This window comes from Bubalus kerabau, chromosome 19 (assembly GCF_029407905.1).
Source record: "Bubalus kerabau isolate K-KA32 ecotype Philippines breed swamp buffalo chromosome 19, PCC_UOA_SB_1v2, whole genome shotgun sequence".
Classification (NCBI taxonomy): domain Eukaryota; kingdom Metazoa; phylum Chordata; class Mammalia; order Artiodactyla; family Bovidae; genus Bubalus; species Bubalus kerabau.
Window position 1 is genome coordinate 53846185 of NC_073642.1, and position 18932 is coordinate 53865116.

Below are 18932 nucleotides of genomic sequence, written 5' to 3' on the forward strand. Positions count from 1 at the left end.
GCATCCTGGTTAAAAGGTTGTGCTTTTCTGCTTCACAAAACAAAAGATTTGCTTAATGAAAAGTATATTTGATAATATTGTTCAGGTAAAGAAAATACAATTGGGTAAAATTTGCAGCACAAAAATATAATGGTATTTTAAATGCATGTTTTAGATGTGGCAGTGCCTTAAGTGCATGTCTACATACATGTCAGATAATAAATTGTTTTTCTAGAAAAATTAAATTTGATAGCATTAGCAAGCTATTAATAGTATCCTTTGAAAACATAAGCACATAAAGAATATTGTGTCAAAAGTATATATAAAAGTAAGCATAATTTTTATAACAGATATTACACTTTTCAGAGAAAGAGTTTAGGCCTGAACATCAGAAACAATACCACAGGAACATCAGTAGACACAGATACTCATGAAAGAGATTCAAAAATAATAAATCTGGAATACGTATTTTTACTGATTTTTACTTATTTTAGTAACCTTTAATATTCACCTTTCAATTTTTATATTTTATTCTTTTAATTTATTTACTTTTTTAATTGAAGGATAATTGCTTTGCAGAATTGTGTTGTTTTCTGTCAAACCTCACACGGTGATTTTTTTTAATAGTAAATTTGATTTATCATTAAATTGAAAAATAAAACCAGAGGGAAAATTGTTTTTGCAGAAATTGTTTAATTTTTTCTGAAGCTGAACAATAATCTGAAGAGTAATAAATAGCTCAGTACTCTTCTCTTCAAAACTGATTAAAACTTAATCAGCCCATTCAGACTACTGCTGCTGCTGCTGCTAAGTCGCTTCAGTCGTGTCTGACTCTGTGCAACCCCACAGACGGCAGCCCACCAGGCTCCCCTGTCCCTGGGATTCTCCAGGCAAGAACACAAGTGGGTTGCCATTTCCTACAGGAGAATATAATGTATACAATTAATTATAATGAAATGTTTATATAATGATATCTGTATAGAGATAGAGATATATACTCTCATAGCCAAGTATTCTAACTAGACATGTCAAAACATTGTGAGTTTTTTCCTCAATAAACAAATATTTTGAAATTCAGTTTAATATTTTACAGGATAAGCTATCAAGGTTAGTGTATAAATTGTTTCTTATTAATGATATTTACATGCTATTCCTCTAACCACAAATATAATCATATATAAGAAGTATTGGGCTACTGATATTTTATAGAAGTATAGAAGTATTGGGCTACTGATATTTTCGACTCTAGACAGATTTTCTCAGTAGGACAAATAACATATGATCTAATGGAAATTATTCAGACAATACCACTTCGTAATCAATGTAGGAAGAACCAGCAAATATCACTCATCTGTTATCCAGGACTTCAGTTGTCAGCCACTTGGAAATAATATGGGGCAATTTAACTTCTTGCCTGAAATAATGAAATGTCTTGACAAAATGTCTGAAACAACAATTTTTAAATTATTGAACATCAGGCAATGAAGAACAGTGATTTCTGAGAGACAAGACACAAGCAAGGTGAATTTTATAATTGCCTAAGCTTACTGCTTTGATTTTCCAGGTGGCAGTAGTGGAGGAGGGCAGAGAAAATCAATATCCTGAATTAAAGAAGTGGACTTGAGATTCCAAGATATGAGGGTAGCTAAAATTGTGGGATAATATATTAGAGAGGAAAGAGCTTTACAGAGAGAGAATTCTGGAGAACTGCAGACGGTCCCCCTCAAATATTCTGTAGGGTATTGATTGGCACAAGGACTCAAGACAATTTGTTAATGTTGGGGAATACAATCTGAAAGGATTAAAAGTATCTGGTACTAACACAGAACTGAGACTAAGACCTGTTCCCAAAGGACTGAACTGGAAAATTTAGTAAATTAGTGAGCACTTGGTAGAATACTTAGAAGAGTCTTGCCTTAGTTGTAAAGAATAGTAAGCTCTAAACTAAACACTGATTTTATCCTGTATCAGATCAGATCAGATCAGTCGCTCAGTCGTGTCCTATTCTTTGCGACCCTGTGAATCCCAGCACGCCAGGCCTCCCTGTCCATCACCAGCTCCCAGAGTTCACTCAGACTCACATCCATCGAGTCAGTAATGACATGCAGCCATCTCGTCCTCTGTCGTCCCCTTCTCCTCTTGCCCCCAGTCCCTCCCAGCATCAAAGTCTTTTCCAATGAATCAACTCTTAGTGTGAGGTGGCCAAAGTACTGGAGTTTCAGCTATAGCATCATTCCTTCCAAAGAAATCCCAGGGCTGATCTCCTTCAGAATGGACTGGTTGGATCTCCTTGCAGTCCAAGGGACTCTCAAGAGTCTTCTCCAACACCACAGTTCAAAAGCATCAATTCTTCCGCACTCAGCCTTCTTCACAGTCCATACATGACCTTCTCACATCCATACATGACCACCAGAAAAACCATAGCCTTCACTAGACGAGCATTTGTTGGCAAAGTAATGTCTCTGCTTTTGAATATGCTATCTAGGTTGGTCATAACTTTCCTTCCAAGGAGTAAGCGTCTTTTAATTTCATGGCTGCAGTCACCCTCTGCAGTGATTTTGGAGCCCCCCAAAATAAAGTCTGACACTGTTTCCACTGTTTCCTCATCTATTTCCCATGAAGTGGTGGGATCGGATGCCATGATCTTCGTTTTCTGAATGTTGAGCTTTAAGCCAACTTTTTCACTCTCCACTTTCACTTTCATCAAGAAGCTTTTGAGTTCCTCTTCACTTTCTGCCATGAGGGTGGTGTCATCTGCACATCTGAGGTTATTGATATTTCTCCCGGCAATCTTGATTCCAGCTTGTGTTTCTTCCAGTCCAGCATTTCTCATGATGTACTCTGCATATAAGTTAAATAAGCAGGGTGACAATATACAGCCTTGACGTACTCCTTTTCCTATTTGGAACCAGTCTATTGTTCCATGTCCAGTTCTAACTGTTGCTTCCTGCATATAGGTTTCTCAAGAGGCAGGTCAGGTGGTCTGGTATTCCCATCTCTTGAAGAATTTTCCACAGTTGATTGTGATCCACACAGTCAAAGGCTTTGGCATAGTCAATAAAGCAGAAATAGATGTTTTTCTGGAACTCTCTTGCTTTTTCCATGATCCAGCGGATGTTGGCAATTTGATCTCTGGTTCCTCTGCCTTTTGTAATACCAGCTTGAACATCTGGAAGTTCATGGTTCACGTATTGCTGAAGCCTGGCTTGGAGAATTTTGAGCATTACTTTACTAGCATGTGAGATGAGTGCAATTGTGTGGTAGTTTGAGCATTCTTGGGCATTGCCTTTCTTTGGGATTGGAATGAAAACTGGCCTTTTCCAGTCCTGTGGCCACTGCTGAGTTTTCCAAATTTGCTGGCATATTGAGTGCAGCACTTTCACATAATCATCTTTCAGGATTTGGAATAGCTCAACTGGAATTCCATCACCTCCACTAGCTTTGTTCATAGTGATGCTTTCTAAGGCCCACTTGGCTTCACATTCCAGGATGTCTGGCTCTAGGTCAGTGATCACACCATCGTGATTATCTGGGTTGTGAAGATCTTATTTGTACAGTTCTTCTGTGTATTCTTGCCATCTCTTCTTAGTATCTTCTGCTTCTCTTAGGTCCATACCATTTCTGTCCTTCATCGAGCCCATCTTTGCATGAAATGTTCCTTTGGTATCTCTGATTTTCTTGAAGAGATCCCTAGTGTTTCCCATTCTGTTGTTTTCCTCTATTTCTTTGCATTGATCGCTGAAGAAGACTTTCTTATCTCTTCTTGCTATTCTTTGGAACTCTGCATTCAGATGTTTATATCTTTCCTTTTCTCCTTTGCTTTTCACTTCTCTTCTTTTCACAGCTATTTGTAAGGCCTCCCCAGACAGCCATTTTGCTTTTTTGAATTTCTTTTCCATGGGGATGGTCTTGATCCCTGTCTCGTGTACAATGTCATGAACCTCATTCCATAGTTCATCAGGCACTCTATCTATCAGATCTAACAAGGCTTGAAAGGATCTACCTCTAAGTATGTTAAATGTATCCTAGAACAAACTCAGAATATTTATAGAATTATAAAAGTATCCAGCATGTAACTAGGGTAATGTTTAAAAACAAACAAACAAAAAAAACTTTGTTTGCAATTCAATATAAAATTACCAGCTACCAAAGAAATAGGAAAGTATAACCCATAATAATTAGAAAAAGCAATAAAAACAGTCCAAAAATTAACACAGATATAATAATTAGCAAAGTTTTAAAAATATTTTGTGTATTATATTTCATATCCTCAAAAAGGTAAGTAGAGACATAGAACATAAAATATGAACCAAATTGAGCTTGTGCAGATAAAAACTGATGCATGTGAAGAAAAGTACACCAGATGATATTAGTGGCATTCAGTTCAGTTCAGTTGAGTTGCTCTGTCATGTCTGACTCTTTGCAACCCCATGAACAACAGCAGGCCAGGCCTCCCTGTCCATCACCAACTCCCGGAGTTCACCCAAACTCATGTCCATGAAGTCAGTGATGCCATCCAGCAATCTCATCCTCTGTCATCCCTTTTTCCTCCTGCCCCCAATCCCTCCCAGCATCAGAGTCTTTTCCAGGGACTCAACTCTTCTCATGAGATGGCCAAAGTACTGGAGTTTCAGCTTTAGCATCATTCCTTCCAAGGAACACCCAGGACTGATCTCCTTTAGAATGGACTGGTTGGATCTCCTTGCAGTCCAAGGGACTCTCAAGAGTCTTCTGCAACACCACAGTTCGAAGTATCAATTCTTCAGCACTCAGCTTTCTTCACAGTCCAACTCTCACATCCATACATGACCACTGGAAAAACCATAGCTTGATTAGATGGACCTTTGTTGGCAAAGTAATGTCTCTGCTTTTGAATATGCTATCTAGGTTGGTCATAACTTTCCTTCCAAGGAGTAAGTGTCTTTTAATTTCATGGCTGCAGTCACCATCTGCAGTGATTTTGGAGCCCAAAAAAATAAAGTCTGACACTGTTTCCACTGTTTCCCCATCTATTTCCCATGAAGTGATTGGACTGGATGCCATGATCTTCATTTTCTGAATGTTGAGCTTTAAGCCAACTTTTTCACTCTCCACTTTCAGTTTCATCAAGAGGCTTTTTAGTTCCTTTTCACTTTATGCCATCAGGGTGGTGTCATCTGCATATCTGAGGTTATTGATATTTCTCCTGACAATCTTGATTCCAGCTTGTGTTTCTTCCAGCTCAGCATTTCTCATGATGTACTCTGCATATAAGCTAAATAAGTGACAATATGCAGCTTTGACATATTCGTTTTCCTATTTGGAACCCATCTGTTGTTCCATGTCCAGTTCTAACTGTTGCTTCCTGACCTGCATATAGGTTTCTCAAGAGGCAGGTCAGGTGGTCTGGTATTCCCATCTCTTTCAGAATTTTCCACAGTTTATTGTGATCCACACAGTCAAAGGCTTGCTTTTTTGATGATCGAGTGGGTGTTGGCAATTTGATCTCTGGTTCCTCTGCCTTTTCTAAAACAGCTTGAACATCTGGAAGTTCACAGTTCACATACTGCTGAGGTTGACAATCCCATATTGCCACTTAAAGCCTTGGGACCTCCAACGAGTTTCTTGGGTTTTCTGTGTATCAATTTTGTCTTCTGTGAAATGAAGTTGAAAATAATATTAAATTTATTTGGATCACTGCAGGATTTTGTGAAAGTGCATTTGTGGACATCGTCAGTGAATCATTAATACCAGTCATCACAATAATCAAAAACACTTGAGGCAAAGCAGAAACCCCAAAGCTCAATTGTGTAAAGAGGCACAGGAATCAATGGAAACAAATGGCCACTTACTGACAACAAGATGGAAGACAGAATTGGGATTTGAATGAGAGAAAGTTTAATGTGAAGTTTCTTATATTTAACCTCTAACTGGCAAGATGAGCTCCAGAAAATGAAATAGGTTCTAAATGCATATGTGGATTTTGGTTGACTCTTAAGCCAGAAATCTAGTTCACAGCAGATTCTAAAGCACATAAGGGGTAAGACTGATATTCATCAAGCAGTTGATATATGCCATTCATATTAAAAGCACTCTGCTGTGTGTGCTCAGTTGCTGGTCATGTCCAACTCTTTGCAAACCAATGGACTGTAGCCCACCAGGCTCCTGTGTTCATGGGACTCTCCAGGCAAGAGTATTGGAGCAGATTGCCATTTTCTCCTCCAGGGGATCTTCTCAACCCTGGGATGGAAAACATGTCTCTTGTGTCTCCAGCATTGGCAGGTGGATTGTGTTGGGGATTTTCTCCCAGGACTTGGAAGTGATGAACCTGAAAGAATGACACTCTGACAGTCTCTTGCAAGGACTGATAAGTTTATTTCTGCAGTCAAGCCTTTTTATAGAAGCAGGAACAAAGAGCTTAAAGTATATGGCTGGCAGAGTGCATAAAGGGTTAACACATAATCAGTAAAAACATTTCAAGGATAGCACGCTCTAAGTGATGCATTTGCTTATCCCACAACCTGTTTTCTCAAGGAACATCCCTATTTATTATTAAATCTTGGCGCCGAGATAACCAAAGGCAGGAGATGTTTTTCTGTGTGCAGTACAAAGCTGGGTACTTCTGGCCCTTCGCCATTTTCCCAAGGACTTTCTCCTTTTACGGCTATTTTGTACTACGCTTAGAACTAACACCCAAAAAAGATGTCATTTTCATTATAGGGGACTGGAATGCAAAAGTAGGAAGTCAAGAAACACCTGGAGTAACAGGCAAATTTGGCCTTGGAATACGGAATGAACCAGGGCAAAGACTAATAGAGTTTTGCCAAGAAAATGCGCTGGTCATAACACCCTCTTCCAACAACACAAGAGAAGGCTCTATACATGGACATCACCAGATGGTCAACACTGAAATCAGATTTATTATATTCTTTGAAGCCAAAGATGGAGAAGCTCTATACAGTAAGCAAAAACAAGACCAGGAGCTGACTGTGGCTCAGACCATGAACTCCTTATTGCCAAGTTCAGACTTAAATTGAAGAAAGTAGGGAAAACCATTAGACCATTCAGGTATGACCTAAATCAAATGCCTTATGATTATACAGTGGAAGTGAGAAATAGATTTAAGGGCCTAGATCTGATAGATAGAGTGCCTAATGAACTATGGACTGAGGTTCACGACATTGTACAGGAGACAGGGATCAAGACCATTCCCATGGAAAAGAAATGCAAAAAAGCAAAATGGCTGTCTGGGGAGGCCTTACAAATAGCTGTGAAAAGAAGAGAAGTGAAAAGCGAAGGAGAAAAGGAAAGATATAAACATCTGAATGCAGAGTTCCAAAGAATAGCAAGAAGAGATAAGAAAGCCTTCTTCAGTGATCAATGCAAAGAAATAGAGGAAAACAACAGAATGGGAAACACTAGGGATCTCTTCAAGACAATCAGAGATACCAAAGGAATATTTCATACAAAGGTGAGCTCAATAAAGGACAGAAATGGTATGGACCTAAGAGAAGCAGAAGATATTAAGAAGAGATGGCAAGAATACACAGAAGAACTGTACAAAAAAGATCTTCATGACCCAGAATATCACGATGGTGTGATCACTGACCTCGAGCTAGACATCCTGGAATGTGAACTCAAATGGGCCTTAGCATCACTACGAACAAAGCTAGTGGAGGTGATGGAATTCCAGTTGAGCTATTCCAAATCCTGAAAGATGATGCTGTGAAAGTGCTGCACTCAATATGCCAGCAAATTTGGAAAACTCAGCAGTGGCCACAGGACTGGAAAATGTCAGTTTTCATTCCAATCCCAAAGAAAGGCAATGCCAAAGAATGGCAATGCCAAAGAATGCTCAAACTACCACACAATTGCACTCATCTCACACGCTAGTAAAGTAATGCTCAAAATTCTCCAAGCCAGGCTTCAGCAATATGTGAACTGTGAACTTCCTGATGTTCAAGCTGGTTTTAGAAAAGGCAGAGGAACCAGAGATCAAATTGCCAACATCTGCTGGATCATGTAAAAAGCAAGAGAGTTCCAGAAAAGCATCTACTTCTGCTTTATTGACTATGCCAAAGCCTTTGACTGTGTGGATCACAATCAACTGTGGAAAATTCTGAAAGAGATGGGAATACCAGACCACCTGACCTGCCTCTTGAGAAACCTATATTCAGGTCAGGAAGCAACAGTTAGAACTGGACATGGAACAACAGACTGGTTCCAAATAGGAAAAGGAGTACGTCAAGGCTGTATATTGTCACCCTGTTTATTTAACTTATATGCAGAGTACATCATGAGAAATGCTGGACTGGAAGAAACACAAGCTGGAATCAAGATTGCCAGGAGAAATATAAGTAACCTCAGATATGCAGATGACACCACCCTTATGGCAGAAAGTGAAGAGGAACTAAAAAGCCTCTTGATGAAAGTGAAAGTGGAGAGTGAAAAAGTTGGCTTACAGCTCAACATTCAGAAAACGAAGATCATGGCATCCGATCCCACCACTTCATGGGAAATAGATGGGGAAACAGTGGAAACAGTGTCAGACTTTATTTTTGGGGCTCCAAAATCACTACATATGGTGACTGCAGCCATGAAATTAAAAGACGCTTACTCCTTGGAAAGAAAGTTATGACCAACCTAGATAGCATATTCAAAAGCAGAGACATTACTTTGCCAACAAAGGTTCATCTAGTGAAGGCTATGGTTTTTCCAGTGGTCATGTATGGATGTGAGAGTTGGACTGTGAAGAAGGCTGAGCGCCGAAGAATTGATGCTTATGAACTGTGGTGTTGGAGAAGACTCTTGAGAGTCCCTTGGACTGCAAGGAGATCCAACCAGTCCATTCAAAAGGAGATCAGCCCTGGGATTTCTTTGGAAGGAATGATGCTAAAGCTGAAACTCCAGTACTTTGGCCACCTCATGCGAAGAGTTGACTCATTGGAAAAGACTTTGATGCTGGGAGGGATTGTGGGCAGGAGGAGAAGGGGACGACAGAGGATGAGATGGCTGGATGCCATCACTGACTCAATTGACGTGAGTCTGAGTAAACTCCGGGAGTTGGTGATGGACAGGGAGGCCTGGCGTGCTGCGATTCATGGGGTCGCAAAGAGTCGGACACGACTGAGCGACTGATCTGTTCTGCTCCCAACATATCCACCTTTTGTTTTTAAATTAAGCATGGCGGCTGCTAGTTGGACTCCATTGTGGGAGGTATGGAGTCTTGAGTAGAGACTTCTGTATCCTATAAGCAATGAGAAAAAAAGCAGGGTGATTAATACATATAGAAAATATTGCTTCCTGAAAGCCAAGCTCTAGGGTCTAGTGACGATAGGGTTTTGGTCAAAGTGTCATAGAATTGAGTGCTATACAATTCCCTAGGTACCCTAACCTGAAAATTAGCAACTTGTTGTTTCAACAAATTGATGTCTAAACTTCAGTTATCTGTGAGATCCTGCAAATGCGCCTTAACTTTATCCCAAGGATATTCAGTGCTATTATAGGGCATGTTAGTCAGACAAAAAGAAGTAAAATTCCACTGACAGCGTATACGTGTTCAGAAAGTCAGTTGCTGCATTTGATCTCCTAAGTAGATAACCACAGTTTGTAACTCTTAATTCATGTTTGTAATTGCTGATCTATTTGAGCTTGTCGAGTCCACAGATCATAAGAGTCTTTGTGCCAAACAGTGATAAAATCATGATTTTGTATAGAATTATGTAAAGCCATACCAGACAAAGTTCCTACAGTCACAATGGAGATAAGGCTTAAGATGCCTGCAGTAATCCACCCAATGATGCGCTTAGATCACCTAAGCCCAGTTTTCAACAATATAGAAAGAAATACAGAATAAGTCTAAGGTTCCGTTAAGTTTATGGGAAGCCATAACTCAGATCTTTGTTTAACTAGCGCAATGCTAAAATTGTGATATGAAATGGTGTGATTAAGGCAGGTATACAATGCACATGCAGTACAATTGACAATCTTGGCCGATAAGTCGATATCAAAATGCCCTACAATAAACAAGTACGGAAGGGGAACACACGATTGAATATAGCCAGTACTATTATATAGGAAGGTATAATTAGAAGGACGAAACACACCCACAGTCCCATATACACTAGCAAAGTGCTCTAAACCTGCTGGAATTTTCCAAATGTGCCATTGCTTTGGCCCCACAATGGGGACGACAATCCTGGGTCATGGGGGGTGATAAGCCCCCGTTATACCAATTCAGCAATATGTCCTTATCAGTCCAGAAACTTGTCTTAGATTTATGAAAGCCTCCAATACTTGATCTATTAAACCAGCAGCAATTATGATGTTCCTCCTGCTCTTCAGAACAGTTTACATTGCCAGAAACAGCTTATCTGGAGTCATAGGAGTTCCAGTACTCTTCAGTGTCTGCTCAGCCTGACGAGTCATGTTTTCACTTGAGCCCATGTCGGGTAAGGATTCAGACGATGGCGTTTCCTCATTGGCTCCTCCAGGGTCATTGACAAGACCCTTTGCATCAACTTCATCACTTCCCGAGGGAGTCCGGTCTTGTCCCTCTCGGTAATGGACATGGTGAAGGGGAACCCAGATTTCCTTTCCATCTGCAATGACAAGACCATAACCCTTGCCTAGGTGTCATAAGATTCCTGGCAGCCACTGATTAAATTGCTTTTACCATATTGGTGTATTGATTTCTAATTTGCTGTTTTTGTCTTCTGCAAAATGTCTATCTGCACGAGTGTCAGAATTATTTTTTGTTAAGTTTAAAAAATTTAGGGAATAAAGAGTTAAAGATAATAATAATTGAGGGTTCATAGGATAAGAAGTGTATCTCCTCTTCCATATTCCCCTTTTCTGTGTTAGTAAATGAGTTTTTAGGGTGTGGTGGGCTCTTTCAATAGTGGCTTGACTCTGAGTATTATAGGGTATTCTTGTAATGTGTGTGATGTTCTATTCTGATAAAAATGAACGAAATGAATGCGAGGTGAATGTAGGTCCATTGTCTGTTATCAAGACAGAAGGAATCCCCATAACGGGGAAGGTGAGTAAGAGTGCAGAAATGGTGTGTTTATTGGATTCTGAAGAGACAGGTACTGTCCAGATAAAGTTGGAAAATGTATCTATTGAGACAAAAAGTAAAGAAAATTTTCTTTAAGGAGCAGTGAGTGAAGTCAGATTGCTAAAGGGAATTAGGTTGTTGCCCCGGAGATTAATTCCTGAAATCATAGTTCATAAGTGCAGAGGGGTGCAGACGTCACAGGTTTTAATAATATGCCGTGTTTCAGTGAGAGGAATATGGTATTTAGAGTGCAATCTGTTAGCATTGGTATGAAGATTAGCATGTTCGTCATTGGCAAATGTAAAAATGGGAGCTATGAGCCTGTCAGCATCATTTCCCGCAACCAGAGGGCCAGGTAAACTTGAATGAGCATGTATATGTGCAATAAAGAAGGGTTCCATACGTGAGCGAATTAAAGCTTGAGTCTGTGAAAAGAGAGTATATAATTCTTCATCTAGATTGTGTAAAAAGGCAGTAACAAAATCAGGAAAAAGGGAAGCGAGGTATTTGGAATCAGTATATACGTTGAAGGATAATGGTTGAAGCGACAAAGAGCATATAAAGCATACAATTCAATTCTTTGTACTGAAGAATAGGTAGTGGGTAATTTCTATTTGATATCAGGGCCGACAATCTCTGCTATGCCTTTCTTGTTGCCATCAATGAATTGGGTGGGTGCATTGGAAATAGGCTGGGATGAAATGATATTAGTTATAATGAATTTAGTACATTGTAGAAAGTACTATAATTTTCCTTTCAGTAAATGAAATGAGATAACATTTTGAAAATCATTTAATGCCATTTGTATGGTCAAGTTTATTGTAAGGCAATTTGCAATTCTTTTTTGTCAAGGGAACATGTATTGCATATGGATCAAATCCAGTCAAAGTTTGTACATGGCTTCTTCCTGACACAATTAAGTGCCCTATTTTCTCAATATATGCTACAATTTTTTAAGACTGTTTACTGTGTAAATATACCCATTCTATTGGGCTATGTTGAGCTATAATTGCAGTGGGCGAATGTTCAGTGGGGAATATATCTAAAGAAACTGGTTGATCATAATCTAGCCGAGTTGAAAAAGATTGTTGAATGTGTTTCTCCATTAAGGCCAGTTCTTCTTTGGCCTCTTTTGTTAGTTGTCTAGTGCTATTAGGATCAGGGGATCCCTTTGAAATTTTAAATAGATTTTGTAAGGCATAGGTGGGGATGCCAACAGATGGCTGCAGTCAATTAATATCGCCTAGCAATTTTTGAAAATTATTCAGTGTGCGTAGAGATTGCATAGAAATTTGAGTTTTTTGAGGTTTGATTTTAGATTCTTCCATAACATGTCCTAAATAATTAAAGGGTGCTTTCCATTGAATTTTATCTGGTGCTACAAGCAGGCCATGACTTTGAAGAGTAGTAGTAACTTCATTATATAACTGTTGTAAATAGAGTTCAGATTCCATAGAGAGAAGTATATCATCCATATAATGAATTATAAACACAGTAGAATATTTATCTCTAATGGGTTGTAATAAAACAGATATGAGATATTGGCAAATGGTAGGGGAGTTCATCATTCCCTGAGGTAGTAACTTCCATTGAAATCTTTTAACAGGAGCTATGTGATTTATAGAAGGAATTGAAAAGGCAAAACGTTTTCTATCTTTAGGGTGCAAAGGTATAGTAAAAAAGCAATATTGTAAGTCAATAATAACTATAGACCATCCTTTTGGTACCATAGAAGGGGAGGGAAATCCGGGTTGTAAGGGCCCCATAGGTAACATGGTATTATTAACATTTCTTAAATCTATCAACATTTGTCATTTTCCTGATTTCTTTTTTATTACAAAAATAGGGGAATTCCACGGGGAAAATGAAGGTTCTGTATGAGCTTTTTGTAATTGTTCATTAACTAATTGCGTAAGAGCTGCCAATTTTTCTTTAGTTAGGGGCCATTGATGTGTCCATACTGGGGTATCAGATTCCCAATCGAGGGGTAGCGTTGTTAGCTCAATGGCCCCCATTAAAAGGTTCATTTAAAGAAATTGTGGCTTTCGTTTGTTTAAGAAAATCCCGTCCCCATCAATTGATTGGGATATTAGTAATATAAGGTTTAAGATAAGCTACAATTTGATTAGGGCCATACATTTGTAAATAGGATGCACTGACAAAAGTTTGTGTGGCATTAGCTTCATTTACTTATAGTCTAGAAGGAGCTATAACCTTAACCCAATCAAGGGGCCATTTTGCAGCTCTAATGATTGAAATGTTAGCTCTGGTATCTAACATGCCTGTGAAATTCTTTCCCTGTATGCATAAAGTAAGCATGGGTTTCCGATGTTCCTTTAATAAGGTGGATAGTGCAGCAGTAAGGTTGGTATTGCCAAAGCCTCTCTGCTGAACTTTATCAGATGCCTTCATTGGTTTGACATATGGTAAAAGTAATAATTGTGCAAAATATTCCCTTTTTGTAAGTATGCATTTCCCATTTTCACAGCATTTACCATAATATGTATTTCCCCTTCATAATCTTCATCCACAACACCAGTCAATACCATTAAACCTCTCATTGTGCAGCTACTACGTCCCAAAATCAGTCCCATTGTCCCAGGTGGAATCGGGCCATAATATCCAGTGGGAATTTTGTGGGGGTTGTATAATTCTATTAGTTCCATATCATAAGGACTAGGTATATCAATGCAAGCACTCTTAGATGTAGCTGCTTGTAGCATCATAACGCTAAGTCCTCCTTTTGTAGTGGGGCTAGAGGACGGCCCCTTTATTAGTTTCCCTGTTGTTTTTGTTGTGCATCGGGGTTCAAGGTGTTTCCATCCTTATCAAATTTAGAATGACATTCATTCAGCCAATGGAAACCCTTTTTACATCTTGGACATATTCCTGGGGGTCTCTTCTTATTAGAAGTAGTATTTTTTCTGGCCTGTGTTGACATGCGACATTGTTTTTTCATATGGCTGGGCTTCCCACAGTTAAAATATTTGGCATTAGCAGCTTTTTGTACATTAAAGGTTTCCAATGTTGCCAATTTTGCTCTATGGGAACTAGATCTGATATCCCTATATGCTTTTAAATATTCCATAAGAGAGCCAGTCTCTCGAATTGGTCTAAGCATGGATTGACATTCCTCATTAGCATTTTCAAAAGCAAGTTGTTTTAAAATAATATTTTGTAAAGTCACATCCTTAATAGATTTCTCAATTGCATCCTTTAATTTTCCTATAAATTGAGAATATTCCTCCTCATGTCCTTGAATAATCTTAACAAATGAACCATCAGAGTTAGTGCTATCAACCTTTGCTTATGCCCTGCAGGCAGTTTCTTTAATGAAATGTAACATCTAATAGGTAATATTAGCTAGTTGCACAATCATATCGGCCATGGCTCTTGTTCCAGTGAGTATATCATAGGTTAAATTGGCAGGGTTACCATGAGATTGCTTGTCAATCATCAGCTGTCGGGCCTCATCATTAACCCACATTTGCCATTGCAGTAATTGCTGAGGATTTAAAACCATCTTTGCTACTTGAAAAAAAATCATGTGGCATCCAATGGTCAGCCCATCCTCTGAGAAATTCTATACAGTAAGGAGAAATAGGTCCATACAGAGAACATGCTTTCTTAAAATTAGACAACATGCTAAAATCTAGATTAGCCCAAGTATTTTGGTCTTGGACAGGTTGATTAAATTGCACTGGGAAAGCGAAAGTGCAAGCAGGCATCTCCCGAGGAGGAGTGAAATGATTAGTATGAGCAAAGTTAGCAATTGCTGTTACAGGCGGAGCAGAGGAAAAACCTTAGATTTGGGCTGCCCGTTGAATGAAATGACCTCCATTCTAAGTGGCTTCAGTTTTGACATATCCTGTGTGTGTGTGTGTGTGTGTGTGTGTGTGTGTGTATATATATATATATATATATATATATATATATATATATCTAAGTTCTTTTTCTAAGGATTGTGTCTGATTGAGCATAACATTCTTATATTTCAAAGCACCTTGTATATCTTGTTCTTTAAGCTCATATTCATGTAAAGATTGAATAGTTTTTACTTCCAAATCAATGTTATGTCCTTCAATTTGTTCTATGACAGCCCGTATGAGTGACCAGGTAACCCTTGCCGATATGCTGGCAAAACATTATTTTTAACCCTTTTCTATATGTCTAGATTGAGTGTCCCCTCTTCTGGGAGCCATGAATTGTTCCAGTAAAATATGATAACAGTCGTTCAACTGATCTCTTGAAACGTTAACACCGTTTTGTTTCAAAAAATGATGCATTATAGAAATGAAAGAAATTTTACTGCTATGTTGTCCCATCCTGCTTACCTCTTTCTGCAGGGGCTCGTCGCTTTGTTCAGCCTTCCTTTCAAGTGCCTGTTGGGGCACCTCTTCTTGAGGATTTTTCTCCCTGGGACTTGGAAGCGACGAACCTGAAAGAATGACACTCGGACAGTCTCTTGCAAGGACTGACAAGTTTATTTCTGCAGTCAAGCCTTTTTATAGAAGCAGGAACAAAGAGCTTAAAGTATACGGCCAGCAGAGCACATACGGGGTTAACACATAATCAGTAAAAACATTTCAAGGACAGTGTACTTTAAGTGACTCATGTGCTTATCCCACAACCCGTTTTCTCAAGGAACATCCCTATTTATTATTAAATCTTGGCGCCGAGCATAACCAAAGGCAGGAGATGTTTTTCTGTGCACAGTACAAACCTGGGTACTTCTGGCCCTTCGCCATTTTCCAAAGGACTTTCTCCTTTTACGGCTATTTTGTACTACACTTCCAAACAGATTGTTATCACTGTGCCACCTAAAAGCACTCTATGTACAGTATTTTGCTTAATTCTCAGAAACAGTGTGTGAATTAGTTATACACACACACACACACACACACACACACACATATAAAATGTGTGTGTAGATAATATAATTAAGACAAGGAAATCATGAATGATGAGAACTGGTGATAATTACTCTTGTGGAAATTAGTCATGGTGTGAACTGGCCAATAAAGGACTGCATATGGTGATAGTTCAGTTCAGTTCAGTTGCTCAGTCTTGTCCGACTCTTTGCAACCCAATGAACAGCAGCATGCCAGACCTCCCTACCCATCACCAACTCCCGGGGTCCACCCAAACCCAAGGCCATTCAGTTGGTGATGCTATCCAACCATCTCATCCTCTGTCACCCCCTTCTCCTTCTACCCTCAATCTTTTCCAGCATCAGAGTCTTTTCAAATGAGTCAGCTTAATATATTGATAATAGTTCAGTTTATTAAATTGCATTCAGATAGAGGTTTGTCTCATTTCAAAGCTTGTACTGTTACACACTGTATTGATTGCATATGTGCTAATATCACTTCAGGTAGTGATAACTGGATAACTGGATAGCTCTGATAACTGGAAGGAGCATGCATCTAAAGATAAGAAATAAAAGAGAAGATAAAACAGGGATAAACAGGAACATGATTTTATTAACTCTTCAAAAATATTAATAATTAAGTTACATATATGTCTGAGGAATGTGTAATGTCCTCAGTTCTGTCTCACCACAGCAAAGATTTGAAATGGTGAGCCAGTGTTACAGCTCTGTTACAGCTCAGAGTTTTTTTTTGGTAAGCAAAGGAAAGTGAGGGTGGACCCACCCAAAAGAAGAGGCCTCAGTCCATCTTGGCTTCCTCTTTTTTGTACATTTTGTCTCCTCCCCTGATTGAGCCTGCCCTGTGCAAATTGGGCTAGCCAGTTTGTTTCACCTGAGGTTCTCACTTGGGTCCTTGGATTTTCTTTTATTCCATTTTCAGGGACTTTTCCCCTTCTTTGTCTTTTAGCCATCACCATTTTGGACTCATTTTTCCTATTCTAACTACCTAACACATATATAAAGTCATATATAGACATATTAGTCCTAGTTACAAGAAACAGAAATAAGGTTTGAGTATTTTCTGGTTTATTTTTCTCCATGTCTATTAATTATTTTTTTTTTCCTTTTTAAAAGGTACTTTATTGAGGTATGACTGACATACAAAACTGCTTGATAAGTATGCATTTGTGAAACCATTACAGCACTATGTCATAAATATATTCATCTCTTCAAAAAGTTTTCTTCCATTCTCTTTATTATTCTTATTAAAAATAATTAACAAACTATATAGTGTTTATATGCATTACCAGTTTCTTTGATCTTACCTCACATGGAAAGAATTGGTCAGAAATTTCCATCCTACATCTACACATTGAGGACCTTGGCTCCTTCAGAATTCCTCTTAAATCATGTCTAGGATTTAGACATGCAGAGGGTGTTCTACAGGTGTTTGTATATGTTTCCCCTGAGTGTGTCTTGGAAATTTCTATTGTGGCAACTTTTCCTACTGTGTGTGTTTGTAATTCTATGTCAGCAAGGCCAGTATCACTTTTTCACTGAGTAGCTCAGTGTAGCCAGACTCTGCTCTGCTTGACAAGTCCACTTGTTCTCCTCCACTCTTTCCTGTTCTGCATGATCACTCTCCCATTCTGCTGTGTAGCTGACTGTCCATTAAAGAGTAGTGTGAGGGGTTGAGATTAATAGCACTTTACCTTTTCCTTTGGTTTTATTACAGGATTCCCAAAGTAGGGAAATTTATGCCCCAGTCTTCATGAATACTTATAGCACTCTTTCATACTAGGACCCTCCTGGACACCCAAGGTCCTGACCCTTTGAAACAACTGGTGTGACAAACAATAGGATCTATGACAAATTCTTACTTCCAATAATAAGTAAAGTTTCACATTGGGTTAAGCCTATTGTGCCTGGATTCTTCCCTCAGAATGATGTATATACACAGTTTTTATACAAAAGGATCAAAGTCTCAGCCTCCCAGATACAGCAAGAAACGTGTCTGAATCTCAAAGTTTGATATGTGTGTGTGTGTGTGTGTGTGTGTGTGTGTGTGTGTGTGTATAGTATAGTCAGTTGTCTTGTGATATGCTCAATGTGAATAAAGAGATGTCTTTATGTAGTAAAATTATAGAGGTTTTACACTACTATAAGAATTTATCAGTCAAAAACCATTTAAATTCCCCCTGGATTCAGAATAAAGATTACAATTAGCAGCACATTTTGGGTAATGACATCTATAATGCCACAGCCACAGACAGCCTGCCAGAATGTGAGTAGCTTGATTGGAGCCATTCATTGTCTGGCTCCTTCTATACCCTGCAGAGCAATTTGCCTCCTTAAATAACCATCCCCTACTGCTAAAAGCAACAATGTGCCATGCAAAGTAAATCAATATATAAATCATTTGCTTATATCAACAAATCTTTAATTTCCCTCATCAAAAGAAATTTATAATAAATTTTATTTGAGATCTTCTTACTAAAAGCAAACCTGATCTACCTTAATATCAGAATATTTCTCAAAAAAGATTTCATAAATTATATATATATATATATACACTAGCATCATAAAGCAAGAGTGCTAATTGAATTTTTATAAAAGCAGTGTTTTAAGCCATTTTAGTAGAAGACAGAACTTCAATCAGGATCTAATTCATAAGGATTTTCTGTGAAAGTCAGTGAATAATTTATTTCCCCAGCCTACTCATGGAAACTTCAAATTGTTATTGTAGATTGTAAAGTATTGGGAGTTGCCCACCTTTTTTTGCATTCATGCCTGAATTCAAATGCTTAAATTGAGAACTTGGCTGTGAATTTATCATGCATTCAAGCATGAAGGCTTCAGATGAAATTTAAAATTTTGTAGTTCTTTTGCCACTTAATTTTTCATATCATAAAATCAACTGACATAATCATTCTTAAGTGCAAAGTAACATGATAGAAATGCACATTGGTCTGCACTAAGATGGTCTTAATAATTTATTAGCATTAAATGCAAATACAATATTATAAATAAATTAATAACTATTTG

General features: G+C 38.4%; 1 pseudogene; it reads right to left on the bottom strand.

Moving 5' to 3' along the window:
• Window positions 1-9135: 9135 nt before the first annotated feature.
• Window positions 9136-12123, bottom strand: LOC129633941 (endogenous retrovirus group K member 18 Env polyprotein-like; annotated as a pseudogene).
• Between the last annotated feature and the right edge of the window lie 6809 nt (window positions 12124-18932).